Source organism: Poromitra crassiceps (genome assembly GCF_964638095.1).
Source record: "Poromitra crassiceps genome assembly, contig: HAP1_SCAFFOLD_255, whole genome shotgun sequence".
NCBI classification, from domain to species: domain Eukaryota; kingdom Metazoa; phylum Chordata; class Actinopteri; order Beryciformes; family Melamphaidae; genus Poromitra; species Poromitra crassiceps.
This window is the reverse complement of record NW_028152142.1, coordinates 281,228-288,159: the sequence shown is the minus strand read 5'-3', so window position 1 is coordinate 288,159 and position 6,932 is coordinate 281,228. Positions and strand designations below refer to the sequence as shown.

General features: G+C 42.2%; 1 protein-coding gene across 2 annotated transcripts in view; it reads left to right on the top strand.

Moving 5' to 3' along the window:
* Positions 1-14: 14 nt before the first annotated feature.
* Positions 15-6,932, top strand: part of LOC310770892 (NLR family CARD domain-containing protein 3-like) — a 34,775-nt gene continuing 27,857 nt past the window's right edge. For both annotated transcript variants that reach the window (XM_083663592.1, XM_083663593.1), the window contains exons 1-2: positions 15-122; positions 6,009-6,122. The gene's annotated coding sequence lies outside the window, so the exon portion shown is untranslated. The remainder of the gene's footprint in view (positions 123-6,008; positions 6,123-6,932) is intronic.

Below are 6,932 nucleotides of genomic sequence, written 5' to 3'. Positions count from 1 at the left end.
GTGTTCAGGATCCAGCAGGAGAGACCAGACTCTCCTCAACCCAGCTGTGTGTCTCTGAAGAGTGACCGCTCAAAGGGTGGATGGATTACTTTTAAAGATGGACACCATTCTTCTGAAGAGAAGTAAGTTGTTTTAACTGACTCATGCAGAGAAGGTTTGCTGCAATCTCACAAGAGTAATCGTCTCTTTCATAGACTGTACATAATATCTGGACCACCTTAGCTATATGATTTTGACACGGCAAAATGAAGCTCACTTCCCGATATTGTTTGATTTCGTTTGATTGGATGAATGGATTTTCCTGTTGCATTGTGGGAAATCTGTTCAAACCTGGAGCCGGGAAAACAGGAAAGGGCGTGAGCGTGGACGGGACTCGGGGGAGGGTTTCCTCCGCCACAGCATCCATCTTGTTCATGTTATTTTCCCTGCTAGCCGTTAGCTTGGCTAACAAATGTTGCTAACGTTAGTTGCTATTGCTAGCCTTGCTCCATTGCTCTCACATTGAATACAATAGCCCGAAGAAAAACCAGAGTATTATTTCCTCCAGACCTCGCGCGGCGTCACCAGCCTGCCGCTTGCATCTTCCACAAAATCGAGGTAATCTTATTTTCTAACGTAACGCTAATTACATAGCATGACATTAACGCTAGCTACGTTAGACTAGAGTAGCATAAGTTAACGTTATACAACGTTAAACAGTATTGCATGCTGCACAGATTCGGACGTAGACAGAAAACAAACGCAGTTCTGTTTACCTAGGTTACCTCTTTGAGATGAGGCAGACTCAAAGCATACTCATGATCTACCAGCTATAGCGTTATATATCTAGCTAACGTTAGATCAACTATCAATCAATGAGAGGGAACAAGGGGGTTAAACTCCTCTGGATAGTTTATCCACCTCTGCATTTACAGTATTTACCAATTGCATGTAGTGTTGGGTAAGCAAACGTTAACGTTATACAGTGATTAACAGTGTCTAGTATTGCATGCTGCACATATTCGGACGTAGACAGAAAACAAACGCAGTTCTGTTTACCTAGGTTACCTCTTTGAGATGAGGCAGACTCAAAGCATACTCATATGATCTACCAGCTATAGCGTTATATATCTAGCTAACGTTAGATCAACTATCAATCAATGAGGGGGAACAAGGGGGTTAAACTCCTCTGGATACTTTATCCACCTCTGCATTTACAGTATTTACCAATCGCACGTAGTGTTGGGTAAGCAAACATTAACGTTATACAGTGATTAACAGTGTCTAATTCGTTTCTTCCAGGGGTAGGCGCCGTCCAGTACCGATGGGACACACAACAGAGGATTAGAATATTGTTATATTTGCTTGTTTTAATGCTTTTGTCAATAAACATTGTCAACAAAGATAGCCTTGTTGTATATTATCATGTATCTGAATGTCGCAAATATGATCGTGCAGAACGATCCATTAGTTGTCTGGTCAGAGGCAGGTTGGATAAAATGATCAGATGTGATATAAAGATTGTTGATGTCTAGTGAACACGAACTACGAACCGAAGATTGGACCATGAGGACATGACGACGGAGAAACAAGCGATCAGCAGTCTGCTTCAATCAACGAATGCTTTATATTTATTGAAATTAAATATGGTGATATCTGGTGGTCTGAAATTACTCTCTCTAGCTAGGCTAACTGGCTCATATTATGTCATATTATTGTAACGTCTGAATCAGCGTTTCATAACTTTATAATAGCCTAACGTTACTGTATAGCCTGGATGACAAATGCTACCCATCCTTCCATTGGTGTATGCTGCCTTTAGCTTGTGGTATTATGGTACAGTAATATTGTCTAGCTACTAGACAGACAAGTGTATCTGAAATCAGGGTGACAAGATCCCTGCTGCTAGCTCGTCTGCCTTTCTGTGTCACAGAGTATCTAGCATGTTTACAGTATCTTAACAGACTGCATTACATGCTACACCATGCAAATATATTTCGATATAATTCAAACAATGGTTCCAATCCTTAACCATACCATGGTGGGCTGGACTGTATGTATTGCTGTGAAAAAGTTAAATTTGATTGTTTCAAGTGTTACACGTTATATTTTTAACTGAGCTTTGCGGAATACCTCAACACAATTGTGTATCAGCTTTAAATGTCCAATATATACAGCATTAAACAAACGACCAGCAGCATTCAAATGTGCAAAAACGTTATATTTATTGAAATGTGGTGATCATGTCACAAGTCACATTACATAACGATATAGCGTTAGGTGTTCTTTTGATCAACAGACCTCGGGGGCTCTATACTGTTGCTACGTTGCTAGCTAGCTAGCCGCAGATCAGCTCTGAAGCCCCAACTTCAGAGCTGCCCGTCCACTAAAACCCGATTTCGATATAGCGTTTTAGGTGTTCTTTTGATCAACATACCTCATAACGGGGATCTATACTATTACGTGTGTCTACTAACATCATTAAAATATCATAAGGGTAACGCTGTTTCTGTTATTTTACTTTTAATCTCTGGCTACGTTGCTAGCTAGCTAGCTAGCCTGCCTTGGCAACTGGTTGGGCTGGCTGGTGTCAAAGAAAATCCCGCCCCCAAAGTTATAATTTTTATCGGCTCTTTTACTCGAAATGGGACCATAATTTAGAAAACGGAGCCCAGGAGAGCATGAAAAAGACTTGAAATTGTTTATTCAGACCATAAGCTCATTCGGAAAATGTTTATTTAAGACACAGAACGAGAGAGAAGTCGGCTCATTTTTACATTGGAGCCAATGTACGTGTCGTCACTTCCGGACCTGACGTGCGCCCCCCTGCGGACTTTTCGAATTAATGGAATTTCACGACTGGCTTCATACATTACCTAATTCTGTTGCCCACTGGTCTCTTTATGTTAAAGTCGAGCTGAACACAAAAATGACCTATTTTCTTTTAGTTCAAATACCTGGTTATTATCAAGGGGCCAAAATCACGGACCCGGACCCTAATGGACTCAGGCCCGCGGGAAGTAGGGGTGCTGCAGGTGCTGCAGCACCCCCTAGATTTTTTCCCCCCCCCCAAAAAAAAAAAAAAAAAAAAATTTTTTTTTTTTTTTTTACAAATGTAATTAAAAATATTTTGCAGTGCACTATGTTCCTTTCTTGTTTAAGAATGTTTCGGGAAATGAAAATGTAGCCTTATTTAAATAGAATTATCAACAATAACAATCAAGGAAGTTACATGCTTGTAGGCTATAGAGAAGAAGAAGCGCGCATGCACGCACATGTTGTGTTGAACCAACCAACAACCAATACGAATTGTTTAATCTGGCAATAAAGAAATGTGAACTTGACATGCTATTTTAATAGCCTACTCAAAAATGCACCTCCCACTATACAGCAAAGAGAGGAGTCAATGTTTCTTGATATATGCCATTCAGATCAGAATAATTAGTCTAGTCATTAAGTTTGCTGATAATATTTCTATCATGTTAAGTCTGTGTCATGTTAACTGGTGTATTCAGAGCAAATAGGGAGATATAGAGCATTATCATCATGCTATATATCTCCCTCTTTGCTCTGAATGAGTGAGAAAAGGAGAAAATACTGAATAATTACATCACAATAGTATCCTAATGTTAATTTAAAATGAGATATTCCTCTAAATATGGCATAAAAATGTAAAAAAAAAACGTCCAAATTTTTTTCGGCGGGGCCCTTGCGGGCCCCACCGAGAGTCCCTTCCTCCCAGCACCCCCTGCTTAAAATGACTTCCAGCGGCCCTGAATGGACCCGGGGAATTTGTGCCCGAACCCGTAATGGACCCGTCTATTATTAGACATCTGAGACCCGGCCCCGTTCAGAACCGATAAATGTCGGACCCGGACCCGGAGTGGACCCGTCTGCGTCTATTATTACAAATCTGAGACCCGGCCCCGTTCAGATCCGAGAAATACCGAGGCGGAGACTAGTGGTGTCGACGTCAAAGTTGCTTGTTAACTGCTACAAGTTGTATATCAAATGAAACTTTGTGCATCTTTATTAACTAACGTTATAGCATTCTCCCCTGGTTGATGCTGCCTAACGCTAGTTAGATAGTACAGTGGCAGTCTCTCTATGCTACCGCCGTTCCTTCGCCCAAAAACACACAACAGCGCTAGAAACAATCACATACATGTTGTGACTTGTGTACTCACCATGCAATCATCGAATAATAATCCAAAAGTACAGGAAACAGTCATCTTCAATTAAATCCATAGCGAGAGGAGCCAGCAAGAGGGTTACCTCTCTGCAATGAAAATCACTTCCTTGTTTGCCTGAGGCGCATGTGTGCGCATGTGTACGCATGTGGTCACATGCGCCTCATGTAAACGAGGAAGTAATTTTCATTGCAGATGGGAACGCTCTTTGCTAGTTATTTTCTCCATGGATTTACTTGCAGTTTGTGACAACAAGCCTCACGTGTGCTGTTTTGATGCGTTTCTCTCGTGATCAGCGGCAGCGCTGATCGCCGGGTCCACTCGGGTCTTATTGGACCCGGCATTTCACTGTCAGAGCCCCGAGACCCGTGACAATCACTACCGACCCAGACCCGGAGGCACTTCTTTTGAATGGACCCAGACCCGGCCGGGTCCGGGTCGGAACCTCGGGTATTCGGGGGGTCGGACATACCCGAAGACCTCTACTGGGTATGCAGTGCACCTATTTATAATGTATGCAAAAAAAAAATACAAAAAATCTAATTTATTTAGTTTTTCACACTTTTTCACATCAAATGTTCATTTTTCAAGATTTCATTGATAACAGCAATCTACAGTTTGCTGACGTCACCTAGTACTATCAAATTTCTACCCCATTTCAACCAATCATATCAAGACATGCAGCTGTCAATCAAATCTTCATTTCAGGATAATTTTCTCTTCCAAATGAAGTAGAAAATGGCGCCTATGCCTGTCATCTGGCAGAATTCCTATCCCATAAACTAACTACTAACTTGGCCAATTGTATGAAACATGAACAAAAAACAAAAACTATAATTTTTGTCTAGTGGACAGAGCCAGAGAGAGAGAGAGAGAGAGAGAGAGAGAGAGAGAGAGAGAGAGAGAGAGAGAGAGAGAGAGAGAGAGAGAGAGAGAGAGAGAGAGAGAGAGAGAGAGAGAGAGAGAGAGAGAGAGAGAGAGAGAGAGAGGGGGAGAGGCTATTCCACATGAACAGAGTCTAGTAGAGAGAGAGAGAGAGAGAGAGAGAGAGAGAGAGAGAGGGGCTATTCCACATGAACAGAGTCTAGTGGCCAGAGCCATAGAGAGAGAGAGAGAGAGAGAGAGAGAGAGAGAGAGAAAGAGAGAGAGGCTATTCCACATGAACATAGTCTAGTGGCCAGAGCCATAGAAAGAGAGAGAGAGAGAGAGAGAGAGAGAGAGAGAGAGAGAGGCTATTCCACATGAACATAGACTAGTGGACAGAGCCAGAGAGAGAGAGAGAGAGAGAGAGAGAGGCTATTCCACATGAACATAGTCTAGTGGACAGAGCCAGAGAGAGAGAGAGAGAGAGAGAGAGAGGCTATTCCACATGAACATAGTCTAGTGGACAGAGCCAGAGAGAGAGAGAGAGAGAGAGAGGCTATTCCACATGAACATAGTCTAGTGGACAGAGCCAGAGAGAGAGAGAGAGAGAGAGAGAGAGGCTATTCCACATGAACAGAGTCTAGTGGCCAGAGCCATAGAGAGAACACAGCATAGAGAGAGAGGTCCAGAAAACGCCTCTTGAGAGCTTTTAAATAGGCTACTTTTGTATTCTTACTTGAGTAATTTCCTGCACTAGTACTTTTACTTGTAGGCCTACTTGTGTTTGTAATGTGCCAGCTATCTGCTGATCATTCTGCACTGCTGCTGTTGACCCAAGTCCATCCAAACCTCTCAGCTCTCATGTGCTCACAGGATGCTTCTGCAGATATCTCTGAATTCTCTCTGTTTTAGGATGCTTCCATGTTATTAAATGATATATGTCTGCTGTGCCCTATGGGGGTTTGTTGTGTTCAGGATCCAGCAGGAGAGACCAGACTCTCCTCAACCCAGCTGTGTGTCTCTGAAGAGTGACCGCTCAAAGGGTGGATGGATTACTTTTAAAGATGGACACCATTCTTCTGAAGATAAGTAAGTTGTTTTAACTGACTCATGCAGAGAAGGTTTGCTGCAATCTCACGAGAGTAATCGTCTCTTTATGTTCACATACTTAACTCATTGAGTGCCAATGTTATGGAAAATTAATATAACCTCGATGAATGAACGAGCAATAGCCAGATGAAGAAATGTCACAATTCCAGATGCACTCTTGAAAGCAATTAAGTATTTTAATCTGCAGATTTTGAGCAATCTCATTGAGACAACTTAAAACAGGTTGTTTGTCATTGAGAGAACTGCCTCCTCCTCACAGGGTGAGACTTTTTATACAGTAAGCAGGGTGGGTCTTAAAAAAAAGGAAGTCCCCATCTGTTGCTACGCAGATAGCAGATTTCGCCAAGTCATAGGGTGTTTACCTTCAACTGTTCAACTGTCCTTGGGGTGTGTTAAGACCGGTTGCGAAACATGTGTACGTGCATCCCTGCACAACAACAAGTAAAGAAATCAAGAAACAGTTGTTTCATGATGTCTCTTTAGGACACGAAACCGAAAACCAGACAGGTGCAGATCCCTGTTTCAAACAGGGGTCCTCTGACCGTCTCATGTTTACGGGTAGTTTCATATAGAACTGAAACTCCTGTCTGGGTCCAAACATCCGTTACTATAGTGGCAAACATCTCATAGGGACACACATAATTACTTAACAATTTTTCCATCACACCAATGATGACAATCGTCGTCAATTCGAATACTAACGTAGAGTGCCAATGACGACGATTGTCGTCAATTGCGTTTTTTGACGGTGGGACGTGGATCAAAGCCTATAACATCTCCTGTAAAATT